The sequence below is a fragment of the Saccostrea echinata genome, unplaced genomic scaffold, assembly GCF_033153115.1.
Source record: "Saccostrea echinata isolate AGI-Se365-2 ecotype Australia unplaced genomic scaffold, CSIRO_AGI_Sech_v1 ptg000027l, whole genome shotgun sequence".
NCBI lineage: Eukaryota > Metazoa > Mollusca > Bivalvia > Ostreida > Ostreidae > Saccostrea > Saccostrea echinata.
In genome coordinates this window covers 14,510,329-14,532,938 of record NW_026889776.1, presented here as the reverse complement: position 1 = coordinate 14,532,938, position 22,610 = coordinate 14,510,329, and the positions used below count along the sequence as shown (strand labels likewise).

Sequence of the window (22,610 nt, the reverse complement as noted above, 5' to 3'; positions counted from 1 at the left end):
CTTCTAAGTGTTTATTTACCTGGTGTAATTTTGTGGGATTTTCGGATAAATGTTTATTTATCTGGTGTAATTCTGCGGGATTGTCGGATAACCTGTGGGATTGTCGGATAAGTGTTTATTTACCTGGTCTAATTTTGTGGGATTGTCTGATAATTGTTTATTCACCTGGTGTAATTCTGTGGGATTGTCTTCTAAGCTAAGTGTTTATACCTGGTGTAATTCTGTGGGATTGTCTGATAAGTGTTTATTTACCTGGTGTAATTCTGTGGGATTGTCTGATAAGTGTTTGTAATTCTGTGGGATTGTCTTCTAAGTGTTTATTTACCTAGTGTAATTTTGTTGGTTTTTCGGATAAATGTTTATTTACCTGGTGTAATTCTGTAGGATTGTCTGATAATTGTTTATTCACCTGGTGTAATTCTGTGGGATTGTCTTCTAAGCTAAGTGTTTATTTACCTGGTGTAATTCTGTGGGATTGTGTGATAATTAATTTACCTGGTGTAATTCTGTGGGATTGTCTTCTAAGCTAAGTATTTATACCTGGTGTAATTCTGTGGGATTGTCTGATAAGTTTTACCTTGTATTTCTACATGATCTGAATAGAATTTGATAAGTGTATCTTTACCCACTGTAATTCTGTTAGATCTGATAGGTTTATATTAACAATAATTTTAAGTCTGTGGGATAATCAGATTTAAAGTTAATATTTACACGTTGTAACTTTGGCGGATCTGATAGCTTTATATTTTCCCGTTGTAATTATGGGGGATCTGAAAGGTTTATATTTACCAGTTGTATTTAGCTTTATATTTTCCCGTTGTAATTATGGGGGATTTGAAAGGTTTATATTTTCCCATTGTAATTATGGGGAAAGTGATAGGTTTATATTTACCAGTTGTATTCTGTAGGATCTGATAGAGTTATATTTACCTGTTGTAATTCTGTAAGATCTGATAGGTTTATATTTACCCATAGTAAGTCTGAGGGATCTGAAAGGTTTATATTTTCCCGTTGTAATTATGGCGGATCTGATAGCTTTATATTTTCCCGTTGTAATTATGGGGGATCTGAAAGGTTTATATTTTCCCATTGTAATTATGGGGGATGTGATAGGTTTATATTCACCAGTTGTATTCGGTAGGATCTGATAGAGTTATATTTACCTGTTGTAATTCTGTAAGATCTGATAGGTTTATATTTACCCATAGTAAGTCTGAGGGATCTGATGGGTTTATTTTTACCCGTTGTAATTCTGTAGGATTTCACAGGTTTATATTTACCCGTTGTAATTATGTAGGATCTGATATAGGTCTATATTTACCCATTGTAATTATGTAGGATTTCATAGGTTTATATTTAGCCGATGTTTCTGTACAATCTGATTGGTTTATAATTACCCGTTGTATTTCTGTAGGATCTGATTAGTGTATATTAAACCGTTGTAATTCTGAGGGATCTGATAGGTTTATATTTACCCATTGTAATTATTGTAATTCTGTAGGATCTGACAGGTTTATATTTACCCATTGTAATTCTGTAGGATCTGATATAGGTTTATATTTACCCGTTGTAATTCTGTAGGATCTGATATAGGTTTATATTTACCCGTTGTAATTCTGTAGGATCTGATATAGGTTTATATTTACCCGTTGTAATTCTGTGGGATTGTTCTTGAGTCTGTCCAATTGGTTGATAGGAATCTTTTGCATTGCACTGTCATTGGGAACAAAAATTGTGAAAATCTTGTCTGGTGATGAAATATTGTTAATGGGGTCCATCACATATAGGTAGCTCATCAAGTCTAGGAATCTCCTGCAATTTAAGTTTATAGAGAACACTGCTAAACACATTATAGTTAAGAAATAATTATGTGTTAACAACTTTTATTCAGGATTAGTCAGTTTGAAATTCATTGGCGACTTTAAAAAATGCTGACTGGGAAAACAAGCTTTTGCATTCAGCGTTTGCAGCGAAATATAGTTGGATAATAACTCTCGAGTGTTTCTTGCATGCAATTAAAGTTGGTTTCCAGTATATAACGACAGCACAAACTGTTTTGCTACGGTGACAGTAAAACACGCCTATCACGAAGTGCCAAGGATGGCCGATTCTGCCTAGTTATAAACGTAATTAGCTACCTCCATTCACTTCATAATGTACTTTAAACCAAGGGAAATAAAATCACTTCGCTGTAAGCGTCTATTTATCATATAAGCGTATTGTAGTGTCTATTAGTATTTATTTATGTCCATTCCATTACTCCTTCATAATTTAAGTACTGGAATTTGTACACGTAAAGAGATGTCTTGCTTTAAAGCAGGGGTGTGTTATACCAATATTCGCTATAGATGTGTTTTACTAAGCATGCAGATAATATGTATTTTTTATATAGACATTTCTGGCCTTGGACTGCGCGTACCAGATGCAAATTAATTTTCATCACATGTCTGATGAATTTTTAGGAGATAACAACAGCGACAAGAGTATTTATTGTTTAGTATCTAATATATCATACCGTGGTTTCTATATTTAACGTTGTATATAAAATTGATTTTGTGATCTGAACAGCACAGACAACTTGATCATTAAACTATAACGTTTACTTATTGTAGGAAAGGCAGAAGTAGGTATCCACGAATTTACATATCAATATGACTCTATCTTTGCCAAAACCCAAAACATTTGTCCGTCAAGAAAATAAATAAAACCACGGGAATGTCACCAATAAAAATACTAGTTAACCTTTCCGGCAGTAATAAAACATAAAATGCTAGCGATGGAATTGTACTTTATCTTAGATTTAGGTCGGTAGGACGAATTCTTAAGAATCCAAAATTTTCATTCAAACAATGCTGAGCCTAGGACTTAACTGATCAGCAAAGAAAAAAGGTAACATATAAATTATTTTTGACCTGATGGTTAGCACAATCCTGAACATAAGTAACAGCTAGGTAGATAGATGGAACTCATGTTAAGTAGATCGGTCACGGTAGATAAGTGGTAGAGCGTTCTCTTCGAGATCGGAACACCGGAGCTCGATTCTCGTTCGCCGCGCCACGTCAAACCCAAGACATAAACATAGGTAGTGACTGTTCCTTCGCCAAGCACCCAGCATCCAACACTAGAAGTTAAAGTCACGGGTCTTTAAAATGAGACCTTAACAAGGGGCCCATGGGCCTCATCGCTCACCTGAGCACACTGAGTTGGAAGAAGCAGAGATCAGTTCAGTATTGAAAAGTTTTAATGGGGGACAAACTTAAATTTAAACTATCTCAGGATGTTTCTATATCAATAATATTAATCATGGCTTTGCTGTTCTTAAACAGAAGAATTTTAAATTTTTTTTTCCCTATGTATTCCTATGTAAAACTCTGATTGTTCATTGTGGCCCCACCCTACCCACCGTAAATTTGAACAATTTGAATCTGCACTACCTGAGGATGCTTCTATAATTATGTGACTAATCATAGCTTTGCTGTTCTTGAGATTTTTTCAAGATGATTCCTATATTTTTTATGCAAAACTTTGTTGTGCCCCCAACCCCTGGGGGTCATAATTTGAACAAACTTGATTGTACAATACCTAAGGCTGCTTCTGTATAAATATGACTAATAATGGCTTAGTTGTTCTTGAGAAGATTTCAAAGATATTTCCTATGTAATGGTATTATCAGGTTCCTATAAGGGATATATGGGTTTTCCCTTTGCTCTGTCTGAGTTAATGATTGAAATGATTATTAAGACAGCTCTGTCTGAGGATACATCACATTTTCTCATCAAAATTTCTACATCAAATTTTCTCATAGAGATGAGAACGGGGTAAGGTTCTACCTTCAACATGTTTCTCCCCTAGGTTCCCATTGATAGATAAGAACCAGTTGTCTCAATTTTCTTCAGATTTACTACACCCAGAGCTTAACTTCAATCCCTAGGATATTTGCCACTGGTGTCTATAACTTTTATACTTTTATTTGACTCTTACTCTTAAGGTTTTCCATCCTCTATCCTTAAATGTCCATCACATACATAATACTCTGATATTGATTTAAAGCATTTTGAAGTAGAAAAGGATTTACCAAGAGAAAGTTTCAAAAATTTAATTAACTAAGCAACAAATTAACAAAGATTGCATTGAAGTCTATAAGCCATTAGAGACAAGCGATTTAAAAAAAAAATAATTCAAATAATAAGAATATCAATAAATACTGTAGTGGAAAAATGCATTAAAACATTAGAAATAGAATGACAATTGAAAAACGATTTTTTTACCAGATTAGTTTCTTAAAATTTATTTTTTTTTTCATTAAATAAATCAGAGGGAGATAACTGTTTCGAAAATTCAAGGTCATAAATTAGGACACATCACACACACTTACATGCTAATAGTAATAAATGGGAATTATGTCTAAATATACTGAGTATTCAACACCTACAAATCTGTTATGTATTCAATTTAATTGAATGTGTTGCTGTTTGGGATGGAATACCTTAACTTCTTAACTTCTTGAATTCTTGACTTTCCCAAAGCTTTGCCTTATATACCCTTTGGTTTGGCAAGTCCATTCCAAGGTTTGTCAGGTCATTCCATTATTTGAGGTCATCAATGCGTTTTACTCAAATGCCCCTTAACCATTACCCCTGTATGTAAACCTTGACCCACTGTTGTGGCCCCGCCCTAACCCCAGGGGTCATGATTTAAACAAACTTGAATTAACACTACCTGATAATACTAACTTCTGTAATAATATGACTAATCATGGCTTTGTTTTTCTCGAGAAGATTTTTAAAGACATTACTTATATATTCCTATGTTAAACTTTGACCCCCTCTTATGGCCCGCCCTACACCCGGGGATTATGATAAGAACAAATTTGAATTTAGAGTATGTAATGAAGCTTTCACAGAAGGTTCATTTTTTCTTGCCCAGTGGTTCTTAAGAAGAAGATTTTAAAAAGATGCCACCAAATGTTCATGTATTCTTAATTAACTCCCCCTTGAAAAAGGGCGCACACTTCCTGTAAACAAACTTGAATCCCCATCTCCAAAGGATGCTTTGTGGAAAGTATGGTTGAAATGGGCCCAGTGGTTCTTGAGAAGAAGTCGAAAATGTGAAAAGTTTACAGACGACAGACGGACTCCGGACACTCGTTGATCAGAAAAGCTCTCTTGAGCCTTCGGCTCAGGTGAACTAAAAACCGAGGTCCCGTGTCACGACAGGCGTTGGCACGATAAAGATCCCTCACTGCTCAATGGCCCTGAGTGCCGAGTAAAGGTCAAAATTTGAAGCCCTTCACCGGTATATGGTGACGTCTCTATATGAGTGAAAAATTCTCGAATGGGACGTAAAACAATATACAATCAATCAATCAATCATCAAATTGGCACAAATTTACATGTACATGTAATTACACAGTAATTTACATATCTATGGTCTTTCAAGGTGATAAAAGTAAGTATATTTTTTAAGTAAATTTCTAAATCATAAAAATAAACATGTAACTAAAATTGTCTATATCGCAAATCACAACTTGATAGTAATATGCAATAAACAGCTGCATACGTAAATCAATGTGTAGTATCTTCAGGTTCTTGGATCCATCCGTATGTTGTCCTCTGACTTGTCTTCCGCATGACTCCATTTAGACCATGAACAACCCCATTGGTGGCCGAGATGTCACGGTTTGGTCCATCCGATATCTCCACACCGTTGACGCAATACTTTGGTGCATAAGTGAGGCCCGAGGTCTGAAAGAACGCAATACCAGTATGACATATGCAACCTACTTTACAAAATTGTTATCTATTGGTTATTTTTCAGGAATTTACCTGTTTAAAATTATAATCATATCAGATGTTCTAATACAACAAACAGCATACATTACATGGTGTTTTCAAAAGATATCAAATGATGAAAATCCTTCTGTTTTTCAGAAAGAAATATCCAAATATTATCAGATATATCATTTTCGCTGAAATTTCCTCAAAATGTGTTCCTCATGAAACATGTTGTGAATCTCGATCCATGAACTATATACAATTATAAACTAATACTCTGCCAGCTACGTGTTCTTAATACAAGTAAATAAGACGTGACCTACCGTGTCTATTCTCTGAAAAAGAGTAGGTCGCCATTGGAGCTGCTGCTTCGCATGTACTGGTTGTTCTGAATAGAAGTGGTTGCAATGCGATTTCCCAAAACTGAAAACGACAAAGATGGAGGCAAGAATTCCAGACATTGTTTTACACGTGCTAATGATTCTGAGTAGTATGTATACGTACAAAATATGCATGTATATAAATCTTTTATTATATCATTCGCCTTGTGCTGGACCGTTCACGGTAGCTCAGTCGGTAGAGCGCTTGCTCCGTGATCGGGAGGTCGTGAGTTCGAATCTCGGCCGCGACTGACCTAAGTCGATAAAAAATAGGTAGGAACTGTTCCTTCGCCAGGCGCTCGGCACTTTGAAGTGAAAGTTGCGGGTCCTTCGGATGAGACCTTAAAAACCGAGGCTCCGTGTCACGGCAGGCTTGGAACGATAAAGATCCCTCACTGCTCAATGGCCCTGAGTGCCGAGTAAAGATCAAAATTTGAAGCCCTTCACCGGTATATGGTGACGTCTCTATACGAATGAAAGATTCTCGAATGGGACGTTAAACAATATACAATCAATCAATCAATCGCCTTGTGCTGGAAGCTCATAAGTATGGTGATAAAAAAAACTGATCACTTCTATTACTGTTTTCATTCAATGGTGAATAAAAAAAAATAATGAAAAGCCAGGTTTTGCGACCAGCGATATCCATGATCTGTAGTATTCGGCTTTTGCAAATTTTTGTTGACAGGTGTCTATACGCTGATTTCTGTCAAAAAAAGGGGGAGGGGGGTAGGCTAACTATTAGCTCTGAACATTCATTAAAGCTTTATACATGTATATCCTGTTGACATATGCATACAACCCAATCACATTTTTATAACTATAATAATGATCCTTAGATCCTTCGATTAAGCAAAAGATATACAACTGTATGTTAAGATATTAGCAATGTTTAATTGCAATACCTACTTGTACAGAATTTGAGGTAATCTTTGAGCTCAGTAACGTTGTAGCTGCTATTACATTGCGTTCTTTGTACGGCAGCTGATTATAAGCCCCGTCATTGAATGCGAACACCGTCATACTGGTCGGAGATTCATAAAACCTTGTTAGTTGTGCCCGAGTAACTAACTGTGCAAACTGCAAATTTAAAATATTTTGTTGATGATTACACGATGAACATGATTTTGCATGTTATCATTACTTATGTATAATACAAGGGAGACCATCATAGTGTACATTCAAAGGTTGCCGATACAATTTGTACTTCTTTGACATATTTAACACTGAATTTTTATTTTTAGTAGCAATACTGATGGTCACGTCAAAACAAACTCTGGGTCTGGCTCTCTGGTCAAAAATCTATTTAAAAAAATTTAATGTTTTATTGTATAATTTTTAGAGGCTGTCAAATATAAATCCTTTTAATTTTGAAGGCCATATTTCTTTTGAAAATGAACAAGTGTTTGAATGAATCATTAGACACTTTTACTTTCCAAATCGTTTTAATTCACCTAATGACACCGTGTTTCTTCTTTATATTTTCGGTAAAATGCATTCACATGATAAAATATAAATGCTACTTTAAACTAATGTTCATTAAAATAGAAAAATTTATTAAAATAAATGCAATTCAATGCTTGCGGTTAAAATATGACATTTGTGACCTGAACATCGATTTATTGTACTTTGAAGAACTAAACCTTACTTCATCATTTCTAGAATATTGTTTGTAAAATTAAAAAAAAAACAGTTTCATATAATTTTTTTGAAATTTACAAATATTAACAATGTTGACTTAATTACAACAAGAGGCCCACGGGCCTTATAGGTCACCTGAGTATCATGTAACAACTTTCCAACAATTGAATTTGGTTTGTATTTTGCACCAGAGGCCATGTAATTCACAATTTTGAAAGAGGCACTATTGCTCATCATAACTATACAGTTAGCATGCTTACTTTGATCACTTAATACCCAGAGGCAGAGCAGAGGAACAAAAACAAGAGAAGTAGGAAGATCTGGCCCCGGGGCCACGAACGTCTTGAGTCGAACTCAAAGACTGTATTTTACTCAAATCTGAGATTTTTTCTCAAGTCGCTGAGTTTAACTCAATAAAGTGTGCCACGGAACTTGAGTCTTACTCAATTAGAGTTTTTTCTTCAGTTTTTCTCAAAATATCCGAGATTGCTAGGTAGCTGTCTTAGAAGTCAACTCAACACAAAAATGGCTGCCAGGCGCATTATAATGCAAAACATTATAAGGCAAGAGAGGATACCACGTCGACTTCAGGATAGATCAAATCCACTGGAATCGTTGACAGAGGAAGAAATTTTTATGAGATACAGGTTTAGATCCGCCACTATTTTCTTCATATGTAGTCTCATTGAAAACCAACTGGAACATCCGACGAAGAGGAGTTCGGCTCTGCCACCATTGTTACAGGTGTTACTAGCACTTCGTTTTTTTGCTACGGGTGCGTTTTACCAACTTATTGGGGACTCGCTGGCTATTTCTAAGTCGACTACAGGACGAGCTGTACGAGAAGTTACCTCCCTCCTCTGTTCGCTAGCCAGACAGTTCATTCGCTTCCCATCAATACCTGAAACTGCAGAGATACGCACTAAATTCTACAGTTTAGCAGGTACACATGTCCAAGATTTGATTATCTGTATTGACATGACAAGTCTAAAACAACTGCGTACTTGGCAGTTACTTACCTGTCGATGTACAGTGCCCGAACGCTAGGCCTAATGTTACGTCATAAAACATCCAATAAACACACTTTCAATGACTTTTAATAGTCTGTTCCGCAAAGCAGCCTCCACATTCTTTATATCATAAGAAACAAGTATAATAAAAAAACCAAAACTATCTGAAATGTCGCACACAATTTTCAAATCATACTCCATGAACTTATTCCATTTTATAAGGGAGATAACTCAGAATCAGCTGCACAAAAGTATGGTGCGCGAAATTACCCAAATTTCTATATTTTCGGAAGTTAATCCAAGCTGTTGTTTTATGACATATTTCAATTTTAGCAATTAATTGTTATGGGAATGAATAGATTATTATATTACACTTGCTAAAATGAAAACAAATATAGCCTTATTAAAACAATGATCTGCAATATATATACATTGGGGGGGGGGGGGGGGGGGGGGTAAATATAAATATAATATTATTTAAGTCAGGTGCTATATATCTTGTTTACTTGTGTTCATGTAGCTGACTCGTAATTTTTGCATGAATTATTGATAATTTCTTTCTTTCTAATGTCTTTTCTAATAATTTATCTAATTTTTCATTCTGGCCAAATATGGAATAAATATTTTAATTAATGATTAAAAGAAAAGACAAAAGGTTATTATCACCCCCCCCCCCCCCAAAAATCGAATTTAAAATATTTTGAAATAAACTGATGATTAGTAAATATGTGAACACTGATACGTTTATTATTTGTTTTTTTCATTTTATTTGTTTAATTTTATAAAAGGTTTTCCTAATGTGGTATGCTGTGTAGACGGCACATTAATTCGAATTCGATGTCCTGCCCAGAACGAGGCCGAATATGTGTGCAGAAAGGGTTATTATGCATTAAATGTGCAGGTGAATATAATCTATTGTAATTATATGTACATGTTTTTTTTCCTAACTAATTCATTTTTCAATTGCTTTATATGTGCAAGTATCGTAATTAAGTCGTATTATATCGTTTTCATTGGTTGCCAAATTTCTCTTTTTCACTATTTTTATATGAAAACGACTCGTGTGATATCGCACATTAAGAGGTTTTGCAGTACAATTACAAGTATAAATATAATATTTTAACCATGGAATGTTTTTATTTTCTTTGATTGTTTGTTTGTTTGTTTTTTGTTTTTGTTTCTTTTTTTTTTTTTTTTTTTTTTTTTTTTTTTCTTTTTTTTTTTTTTGGCCACCAATACCTATAATAAATGATTTTTTGTTATGCTCATATTTTTTTTCTACTCAAGATGACATTCAAAGTCTTTAAAGTTTCTACTCAAGATGACATTCAAAGTCTTTAAGGATATTTGTACACATTTTCATAGAATATATACAATTGTTTCTTCTGATGAAAGTCACGTGGTTTTAGTCTATGGCAAGATTGAGAGATAAGGATAAGGATCAATTTAGAGAATGACATGCTTTTCTAAGATTGTATGCATTTACATTGTCGCAAATTTGATGGTCAGACTGATTTTGAAAATATAACATATTATATGTAATAATCGAGGGAATATATTACATTGTATAATTTTTTTTCTTGTTTGTAAGATTTAGCAGAAACATAACTTGTTTTTGTACTTGCAACCCCCCCCCCCTCTAATTCTGTTAAAACAGAATGATGTAACTATCCAATGATGCATAAAATAAAAATATGAGTAACTTTGAGCGCCCCGTAACACTTTTGTTTGTTTTGAACAAATTTTTTGACAATCAAAAGGATCAGAAACAAGTTTTATCAACTTACTAGTTCCTCTCCTTAATATAACTCAATAATTATCATGCAAAATAATATTTAAAAAATATATACGATTTAACACTTTTATTTCGAGCTTTCGCGCAAGGATTTTGACCCCTTTTCCAAATAAATAAATCAATTAATTTAAAAAAAACGCACGATTTTAGCGCTTTTAAGGTCAAGATCTAGTAAATGAAAGGTGCCTATAGATTTCTCAAATTTGAGAAATAAATTCCTTTAATGATGCTTTATAACTTTAGCTTGGTCAAATAAGGTGTTGCGGGGCATAATTTGTAAATGAACAAGACGAAAAATCATATTTCAAACTGTCATTTTCAATGAAAAATTAAGAAAACCAGTCATGAATATGGGAGTTTTTTCCATATCAGACAAAGGAAATGTATCCAAATTGCCTACGGTCTCTCAGAAAACGATAATTTGTATGTCCTTGGCCTCTTCTTAAAATAATATTAAATTGAATATAGGTATCGGGATTACTTTTCACATGATTTCAAATTGAATTCCATGAAAATACTTTATTTTCTACATAATTCTATTGGAGCCGTAAAATACGGGAAAAAGAAAGTTAAAATTGATTATGATGTCATAATGGATCTAGCACCAAAAGGTTATATAGTGTAAAGTCCTTTACTAGATTTTGACCTTAAAGTGAAAAATCTGTTGAGAATTTTAATACATGTACGTATTCTTTGCGTATGTCTAGTAAATAAACATATATATATATGCTTTTTTTTCACTTGATTTACTAGGTGATTCGAACTGCGTATATATCCAATATAGTAATATAAAATCTCTCGAAATAGTATTAAGGTTATTGCTAAAGGTGGTTACATGTATTTCATTTACATCAAGAAAGTATTCTTACCACCAGAATCAAAACCTGAGTCTAATCCCTGCAAGGACGGCCTTCCCTCCAAAGTATCCAAAATGGCTTGCTCAACAGAAGTTGGTGATGGGGGCTTTGGACCTCCACCTGTCTTGGGTCTTTTAATTTGGGACAGTTTGTTCTTTGCTACGTTAAGAACAATAATAATAATAAAATTTATTTTAGCTTGTCAAACTCTTTATTTCTTTTAGAGACTCCGTTGTAAATAAAAGAGCGTTACCAATGCGCGGATCTGGAGGGGGGGGGGGGGTTCCAGAATTTGCAGAGTTCTTAAAAGTATATACTGAAGCAAGTAAAAAACGAACTTGGACCCCCTCTAGAAAACGTGGACCCCAACACCAACACAATTTTTTTTTTCACGTTGGGGAAATGGAATTTAGATTGCTTTGTTTTGTTTTGTTTTGTTTTTGGGTTTGTTTTGTTTTGTGTTTTGTTTTTGTTTTTGTTTTGTTTTTTTTTGTTTTTTTTTGTTTTTTTTTTTTTTGGCTTGTCAAGACATTTCTAGGTTGGAAATTTTTTGATTGGGGATTGACCCACCCTGGAAAAAATTCCTGGATTCGCGCTTGTTACCGATACATGTGCATATATATATTATGAAACGATGCTATAAAGATGATTTTTTAACTGAAATGTGCTTTGTATTCAGAATATAGTCAGAATAACAAAAAGTAAATGATTTTTAGATGTGTACCTCTGGATTTCAAATTGGCATACTGCTTTGATGCCTCCTTCCCTGTCCGAAAGTAAATACCTACTCTGTAACAGAAATAAACCGGAAATAAGTTGTGAAAAGAAATACAGCTCAATACTTGCAACTCTTCAGTATTGAATGAATATGATAAGTTTTATGAAGACTTCCTAGATGGAAAGGGGGGGGGGGGGTTGCATGTGCGCCCATCAAATCCACCTCCATGACACACATAAGTAATTTGCAAGTTTTTTCACACTTAAAAAATATCAATATGAAAAGTAAATTAAATTAACTGAAAACATTTCTTTGCGCTTTAATCTTTGTTTCAGTGAAAATCTTTAAAAAGGAGAAGGGTAGCCCGGGTTATAAATAGTACAATCTTTTATGCTAAACCATTTGCCGTATGATATATTATCACTATGCTAAGTTTAAATGGAAAATGGACCTGACATTTATTTTCTTTTTTTCTGTTCTGAGCACTTTCTATTTGTGCATCATATACAGTCTGTTCAAAGTCTTCGTAGATGACGTGTTATTAACTAAATAAAAAGCTCATAAATTAAATAAATCTTTAATTTAACTTAACAAGATACAAGCAAGAATAATTTTAAACTTTATAGAATTTTTAAAACGTATAAAATAAATTATCAAGGTAAGAAAATTTATAAATATAATTCTTTGAAATAAACATACTCGTTTACAGCTCTTGCTACATCCTCCCAGGCAGCTTCTCTCTCTACTTTTCCCCTTCGGTCCTTTAAACTTTCCAAAAAGTTTCTGCTCATTTTTTTGAAACAAATTCAATTAAAACGCTCTGTTCTAAGTCGCTCCAGGAAGGTTTCCTTTTTTGAGTGGATGCTGCGAGGGGAGTTTCGACAGCCTCGAATATTGTTTCGTTAATTTTGGAAGGATTTTCAACTATGATATCATACAGTACATCCATTTCTTCCATATTGGTGAGACAGCTGTTCCGTAGTATGCAACGTCATCAAAACAAAGAATATTACGTCACAATTATGTGAATTGGCATTATAGAGGTAGATTCAAAAGGAAAACAAAGAGATTATGTTTTTCATTATTTATTTTTCTTTTATTTACATTGCCAAGGCCACTTACATCATAAAAAATAATTTGAGTTTTGTTACTCAGCGGAGTTGAGTTGCTTTAACTTTCGTGGCACACTTTTTTGAGTCGTAGCTCAGGTGAGTAAAAAACTTAGAGTTAAACTCAGATTTGAGTTGAGTAAAATAAAACGTTCGTGGCCCCGGGGCCAGGATCAACAAAATAATTAGTCTAGTATTCATTATCAACTCAGAAATTGAGTTCTAATCTGTCCTCCACTTAACACTATCACCATGCAGTCTATTAACAAACTATTAGTGCTTCTGTACTATTTTTAAACCCATATTAAGATCTCTAGCATTGACCTCTCTTATGGTCTTTGAAGAACTTTTAATAAAATAAGTTATTTTTGTCTCATTTTTATTTATCTATTACTTACAGGTCTATCTGATTATTAAAACTAAGAAAGTACTTTTTTAATTATACGATAAACATTCTTGCATAATTATCTTATTCTATTAACCTTTCAAATACATTATTTACCGTGATTAATTATCAAATGTGAATGGAAAAGGGGAATAACTTCTCTCAGTAGAATACAAATTAATAGAGCCCTGCCCAGGACCAGAATGCTTAGACGAATGGTCCAGATGTTTACAAATCTGGTAGAAATACGCTTACTCATATCATTAAAACTTTTACTCAGTTTGCTTCCGATATGCCCAGAAGCAGAGATAAATTTCACAGGTACAATGCATTTTCACTACAGATTCAACAAAGCCTTACCCTAACACCAGAACCCAAGACCAAGGGTCAAGAAATTTACAAATTTGGAAGAGTAACTCTCATCATCATTACTATGGACTTCAAAGAATTAACACTTTTCCACTATATTATCAAAAGCCCCCCCCCCCCCCCTCGTTATGACAGAAACCCTGACCCTAGGACCACAAGATTTAAAAATTCTGTTCGAAGCTCCCATTTTCATCATAGCTAAGCAATTTATTTATCAGCTCAACACTAAGGAGCCGACAGGATTAATTAATGATTAATTAATATGATTAATGCTTTTTCACTATATAATCAATAGAGCCCCCCCCCCCCTCCTCAAGAACCCCAAAAACTGAGGCGATATATTTAAAAATTTTGGAAGAGGCATCCTTGTCTATCATAATCATGTACTTAGTTTGTTTAAATAATCTCCAGTAGCAGAGAAGAAGATTTTCAAAGAATCAATGCATTTTCACGATATAATCAATAGAGCCCCACCCTAACACCAGAACCCCTGACCCTGGGGCCATGAAATTCACAATTTTGGAAAAGGCATCCTTATGCATCATAACCATGCACTTAGTTTGTTTAAATAATACCCAGGAGCAGAGAAGAAGATTTTCAAAGAATTAAAGCATTTTCACTATATAATCAATAGAGCCCCGCCCTAACACCAGCACCCCTGACCCAGGGGCCATAGCTTTCACAATTCTGGAAGAGGCCCACCTCCTCATCATAACTATGTACTTAGTTTATCACCTTAATGTCCAGGAGGAGAGGAGAAGATTTTCAAAGAATTAATGCATTTTCACTATATATAGTCGATAGAGCCCCGCCCTAACACAAGAACCCCTGCCCCTGGGGCCATGAAATTCACAATTTTGGAAGAGGCACTCTTGCTCATCCTAACTATGTACTTAGTTACTGAATTTAATACCCAGGAGCAGAGAAGAAGATTTTCAAAGAATTAATGCATTTTCACTATATAATCAATAGAGCCCCGCCCTAACACCAGAACCCCTGACCCAGGGGCCATGAAATTCACAATTTTGGAAGAGGCACTCTTGTTCATCCTAACTATGTACTTAGTTACTGAATTTAATACCCAGGAGAAAAGAAGAAGATTTTCAATGAATTAATGCATTTTCACTATATAATCGATAGAGCCCCGCCCTTACACCAGAACCCCTGCCCCTTGGGCCATGAATTTCACAATTTTGGAAGAGGCACTCTTACTCATCATAACTATATACTTAGTTTGTTTATTTAATACCCAGGAGCAGAGAAGAAGATTTTCAAAGAATTAATGCATTTTCACTATATAATCAATAGAGCCCCGCCCTAACACCAGAATCCCAGACCCTGGGGCCATGAATTTCACAATTTTGGAAGAGGCACTCTTACTCATCATAACTATATACTTAGTTAGTTTATTTAATACCCAGGAGCAGAGAAGAAGATTTTCAAAGAAATAATGCACTTTCACTATATGATCTATATAGCCCAGCCCTAGCACCAGAACCCCTGACCCTGGGGCCATGAATTTCACAATTTTGGTAGAGGACTCAATGCTCGTTACAATGATGCCAACAGTTTGACTGCTTGATGTCCAGGAGTAAAGAAGAAGATTTTTAAGATTGCATTAATTTTGGTGGTTTTAGCCCCACCCCTCAGGCCCCAGGGGGGCAGGGACCATGAAATTCACAATTTTTGTTCCCCTTCACCCATAGATACTATATGCCAAATTTGGTTGAAATTGGTTGAGCGGTTCCAGAGAAGAAGCTAAAAATGTTCAAAAGTTTACGAACGACGTACGACGATGGACGAAAACGGATAGCAATAGGTCACCTGAGTTTACTCAGGTGACCTAAAAAATGAAAACTTTCGTTTATAAAAAGTTAGAATAAAATGTTAGGAAGAAAAACCGACGCTAGAGTTATCGGTTCATATATAATGATGTGTGCAGTGCAACAAATCAACACACCAGGTAAAATATATACAAAATTAATAACAAAGCCCGAGGCAATGTGTTTGAAAACAGGTTGTCTAACGTTATGAAAAATGTATTGTTATTGAATATTGAAGGTTTTCCTTTAAGTGCAAACAAATAAACTGCATGGCGTTATTTTAAAGTAGAAACACGTATACTGTAAAATTGCAAAAAGGATGGCAATTCAGGTGTGTCTTTGTCCTTTTGAAACCTTGATTTACTTCCTGGTAAAGAAATTTTGAGATTACCGTATATCATTATAACTACGGAAGCCCAATAGTGCAAACCAAAAAAATAAGAAACAAAAAAACGAAATTATTATATAAAGAAAACGAAATTATTAAATAAAAAACGAAATTATTAAATAAAAAACGGAATTATTAAATAAAGAAAACGAAATTACTAAATAAAGAAACAAACGAAATTATTGAATAAAGAAAACGAAATTATTAAATAAAGAAAACGAAATTATTAAATAAAAGACAAACGAAATTATTAAATAAAGAAAACGAAATTATTAAATAAAGAAAACGAAATTATTAAATAAAAGACAAAGAAATTATTAAATAAAGAAAACGAAATTATTAAATAAAGAAAACGAAATTATTAAATAAAGAAAACGAAATTACTAAATAAAAAAAACTGAAACTGAAATACGGAATTCATAGATGTGCATTGTAAGGGCCTGAACCCATGAATCATTCCATAAAGCATCACTTAGTAATTCTATAGACCTGATTTTGTTTCGACATTGAAACAAGTGTGGGGGAAATGAAAAAAAAAAACTTACATAAATGTCAAATTGACAAACGTAGAAAAACATTATGTGCTCACAGCCTATAATTCACATTTGTAAAGTAAATGATTCATAACTGTTCAATTTTGTTTACGCGAATTTGATGCTGTGTCGCATCCCCGGGCCCACAACGTCAAAGTTTGAGCCTGTAAGCCTGGACGTAGCGAGGATGGCTGTTTCTGCTTACATGAAATTAATGACATTCCAAAAGAGCTCATGAATCGCTGAAAGGTCAAGGTCTTGCGTATCGTATCGCTGAATTCCCACCGAACTAAACCTAGTACCCTTTCTGTGTACCCATAAATCTTAGGTTGTTGAAACAATAAAGAGAATGGTTTGAATACTTGTTGGATTTGTTATGCAAGTGTGTGCATTGTTTGTTCACAACTATCACTGACTTATAAATACAGATTGAGAATTTGTCATTTAGAATATGTGAGAACAAATAGTTATTGTCTGACGTCATGGCGTCAGACAATACTAGATTTAGCCAAGGCTTGTTGGTCAAGTCGTTCAATAGAATTCTTGTGATAACTTGATCTTGGAAACTTCATACTATCTTAACCATCAATTGGAGAGCATGAGGAGTAAAGGAAACAACCAGCCATGCAGAGCAATGGAGCTGATGTCATTATTATCACAGTATACATTACAGGTTACATACATTTGGCCTTTCTCGAATGCATCATTCATGTCAAGCAAAACAGAAGGAATGAAGCTGGTCAGGTCAACACTTGTCGATAATCTTTATCAGATTAACTAATGGATGTTTATTTTGATTGCATACTAAGTCTCTCTACCTTTAGTTTTTTTTATAAATCTGGACATATTCATAACTTGCAGACGTTTGATTTATTCATAGTTAAAACATATCAAAGTGAAGAATATAGATTTTGAATATTTTTTTTGCTAAATGCAAAGATGTTAGCTCATTTGTAACACGTTTAATTTTTTTAATAATAAATATTTCTTAATTATCAAAATTGTTCAGATTGTGTAGATTTTTATGTGTTGTAACTTTTTCTTTCTAAAGCACTTGTTATATCTTTATATCCATGAACAGGCTCGTTGGAAGAAATTTCAGAAATTTTCAGTTAAGGGAGGGCACTATCAAGTAAAATTCCTTATAGAGCATAAAAAAGTTATCACAAGTTAATATTTACATGATTTATGGGGACTCAAGCCATGATTTAGGAGACTCAAGCATGAAATACTTATAATGTATGAATGGGGACACGCCCCCCCCCCCCCGGTTCCTACGTCCATGAAAAAAAGAAATTACACCTAATATAGTGCACGTAAAAAGAATAAAATTCATGTCCAAGTTTTATTTTATGTTGATGACACTGATTTGAACTTTTCTTGTATCTTAACAACATAATGCATTTCATGACTCACAGTCATGATGATTAAACTGGATTCAACTTTTCTTGATTTTTCGCGTAAAAATAAATTTGCTCAAGTCAGATAAGCTTTTTAGGAAAGCTAGTACTTGGTGCATCACTTATAATTATGCTTTGATAAATGACCAAGAAATCACAGGCGCTCCCCATGTAATTCTGTAAATGACGAATGATAAGAATATATATATATATATATATATATATATATATATATATATATATATATATATATATATATATATATATATAGGTCTACCCCTCAATACTATAAAATCAACAAGGTTGATTTTATAGTATTGAGGGGTAGACCTATATATATATATATATATATATATATATATATATATATATATATATATATATATATATATATATATAATTATATATATATATATATATATATATATATATATATATATATATATATATATATATATATATATATCATCCGTCATTTACAGAATTACATGGGGAGCGCCTGTGCAAGAAATTAGAGGTGTTTTGCTTAATTTTTAATAAAGTAAGCAATCATTAAAATATAGTTATTGTAACAATTTTGTCTTGTTTAATTTTTGCACTTGCTCTCTTTAAACAATAATTTATAATGGGTTCCGATCGGTAACGTATCATTTTACAGCATTTTTTGTACTGTGCTATAATTGAAAAAAAGATGTATAACCATGGGCATTTCCTAAATGTTATAAGGTTCAGCAATTGTAAACAACGGAATCTTAACAGACATGTATATCTTAAATATTTGTGCAATTTATTAGCATAATCTCTTTGATGTTTCATGTCCAGATTCATTGTTTGCTAATAATTAGACCTTCTGAGTTGAGGGTTTAAGAAAGCTAATACTAACGTAAACTTGTCATCACTGGCCAATTCATCAGACTGGTCAAATTAAGTTCACATTAATCATGTTAATGTAAGATAAAAACATAGATCTAAGCATATTGGATAACCAAAGGTAAAATTCTCCCCCTATTCATCTATTATGATTGTCTACTCCAACTGGTTATGTTATCGATACGGGAATAGCTGAGTGTAAATGCAAATATCGCACTTGTTTTAATGTCGAAACAAAATCAGGTCATAGAACACGTGTGCTTTATGGAATGATTCATGGGTTCAGGCCCTTACCATGCACATCTATAAATTCCGTATTTTAGTTTCAGTTTTTTATTTAATAATTTCGTTTTTCTTTATTTAATAATTTCGTTTTCTTTATTTAATAATTTCGTTTGCTTTTTATTTAATAATTTCGTTTTCTTTATTTAATAATTTCGTTTTTCTTTATTTAATAATTTCGTTTTTCTTTATTTAATAATTTCGTTTTTCTTTATTTATTTTTGGTTTGCACTATTGGGCTTCCGTATATAACAGTTCAGATGTTCATTTAAAAACTTCAGGCTTGTTTCAATTTTCCATCTTACATATAGCTATAGATTTTCTTAGTTACATTTTTAAAGATTATCTGTAACTTATATACAATTGATATGTCCATTAAAGCAAAATTGAAACGTTTACATGCATCATTAAATGTTTACTTCATTATTAAGGAAATAGCTAGAGTGTTGTATTGGAGTGGTGCATATCCCTCGTGAACAGATTAAAACTGTTTATCCCTGAATTTGTGTATTTATACCAATTGTTTTTAACTACTCCTTTACGATATATATAGACTCTGCCAGTTGTTTACAGTAATTGACATTTTCAAATGCGCAATTACATCTACTTAAGTCACACCTTAACCTAGTAATATTAAAACCTTTCAACGGGAATAAAGATGCTCGACTTTACCTTAGAAAATCTTGTTGTTCTTTGTAGAATTTGAAGAATATTTCCTTGCACATAATTAACGAAATAAAATGCAATCAACAGTCCAAAAGTCACACTTCGAGTTTCCATGCTGCAATGAATTTCAACATGTTTTTTACCTGAACAGAAAAACGATTCTCATAAATGGCATGCTTCCGGGGGTGGATTTAAATCCACAAATTTAGAGTACATTGCATCATCGGTAAGCATAATAATGATTGTTTGAAGTGAAAATTTTAGACCGATTTCTCAATTCTAAATTCATTTTAAGAGGTTGGGTACTGCATTCAAATGTTTTAAGATTTTTTTTTGTTTGTTTGTTTTCCAATTATCTACTGAATACACATATCGAAATCAAATATCAAAACGAAGAAAGGAATTCAAATATATGTCTGTTGGTGCTTCCCTGCATTTTAGATAACATTTTTGCATCGTTATAGTATCTTATGCATAAATAATTTTTTTCCATTTTTATTCAAATATTCATTTTATTTTAATAAGTCATCGAACCAAACACTGTTTTATTCCATGTAAAATAAATATTTTAAAGTTTAAAAAAAATTAATAAAGAGCTAGGTACGTTAGCTAATGTCAACAGGCCCTGCAAAATGCTTAAAAAATAAAGTTTGCGTATCCTCACTAACTATGTATATTTATAAAGTTTATGATCCTAAGTCCTTTTATATGTAAATGTTTGGGCGGATTCAAGCTTCTTATGCTGCTATGTAATATCCAAACCTATGCCGTTTCCGGAAAACAAGCAATTTTCTTCACTTTTCACCCGGTTTTTGGGAAAATTCGATGTGGCCACAAGCATCGGCCACGAAGATATTTTAACCAGAAATACTATAACATAAAAGGGATTGATTTATACAGGTTTCGTTCTGGCCGTGGGCTGTGGCCACATTGAATTTTTACAAATTCTGATATCAGTCGTCTGCTATACTGATCTTGACGTGAGGGGAATGGAATATTAGCTTGGTAATTTGATTATATTCGTAGAAAATAAATAACAATTGAATACATGATTATTTTATAGAAATCTAAATGATAAAATGCATCATTTTAATAACTCAGTTGTAAAAAATTCGTATCCGCGACTACCTTTTTAACTTTCGTTTTCATTCCAGGCAACAATTCGGGAACAAGCAAAACACAGGCAAATGTACACATAAAACGTCTAAATTTCTGAAAGTCTGTTGTAAAAGGTTTAACTGAGATGTTTTTGGGTTGTTAAGTTTATAAAAAGGCATCTTATGTTAATTTTAAGGCAAAAACCTAACGTCTCTAGGTTGTACATCGAACTCTAAATATAGACGTCCTCGTTGTTTACATTGACAACGTACAGTGACGCGCCAAAATTTTTCCCCATTTTTCAGTCTTTCCTTCGATATTTTACTGTAAACAGTACGTTATATTATCAAACATTTTGATAAAAAATAATTGAGAATTTCTCATTGTAAGAGAAACCGTACTCAGATGATTCATTTTAGTTATAAAAAAAATCTCAAATTAACGACTTTTTATTATCTGTAAAAATACTGGAAAGTTTACATGTTTCAATGCACAGATGAATTATTTTAATATAATAGCACTTACACCCTTTCTCCAAAAGCTTAATTACTACATACTTATACTTAGTATATTTAAAGTATGACAATCTTTCAATGAATTAAATTTATATACCATCAACTAGAAACGAAAAAAAACATACACCATTTAATATGTTTTTATGTCTTCTCAAAAATAATTGAAATGATAATTGAGAACAGTAGAGGCATAAGAATATGTTACAATGCCGTTAAATTCAAGAAAGAAGAATGGGGAAATTACATAATTATAACTATTAAGTTTTCCTTCAGAGAAGTTGAGATGAGAATATTAATAACGTAATATTCGAGTAACATGATGCTCATTATAATAAAAACTTATAAATGGGACAGCTTCATATAATTTTGTGAAATTCTAAGATACTGAAAATATTTTTTAAAATTTATTTTATATGCATCTGTATCTATAATTTTTTTTCTAAGTCATTTATTTTACACCCTCCCCTTTGTGACAGGAAAAACTCTCCAAAAAATTCATTGATTCTTACTAAATCAAATAATATTAATAATAAAAATATTCTTCCTATGAGATATACATGTACAATTTGAAACCATACAATTATTGCATGACGTGAGGAAAATATGAAGATTTATTCAGCGAAGAAAAATTATACGAATTTTTTTGGTTGAATAAATCTTCATGTTTCCTTAACATTCATGCAATAGATTCTTAATATACCGAAACAAGCAAGGCCTTTAAAAATAAAGACAAATTTTCAAAAAGTTACTGGAACACTTAACCGAAGTCCCTTGGACACTTCGCATTTAGATTTCTTTGCTTTTTTTTTTTTAAGAAGTATCCTTATTGAAGAAGACCGCCAATTTTGTCATTGCATTCAATCATTTATGCTACTATTTTAAATTTTGTGATGTCTGCTGTTTTCGGGAGTTTCGTCAACGAATCGAACGATTTATAAGTATTGTGAGAAAATGCACTTGGTTTTCCTAGGAGGTTAAATATGATGAAAAGCATGAC

The 22,610-nt window shown here is 33.0% G+C and overlaps 2 pseudogenes; both read right to left on the bottom strand.

Moving 5' to 3' along the window:
• The window catches only part of LOC133193280 (stabilin-2-like), a 42,243-nt pseudogene extending 22,129 nt beyond the window's left edge, over positions 1-20,114 (bottom strand).
• On the bottom strand, positions 8,851-13,133 carry LOC133193088 (uncharacterized; annotated as a pseudogene).
• Positions 20,115-22,610: the final 2,496 nt, after the last annotated feature.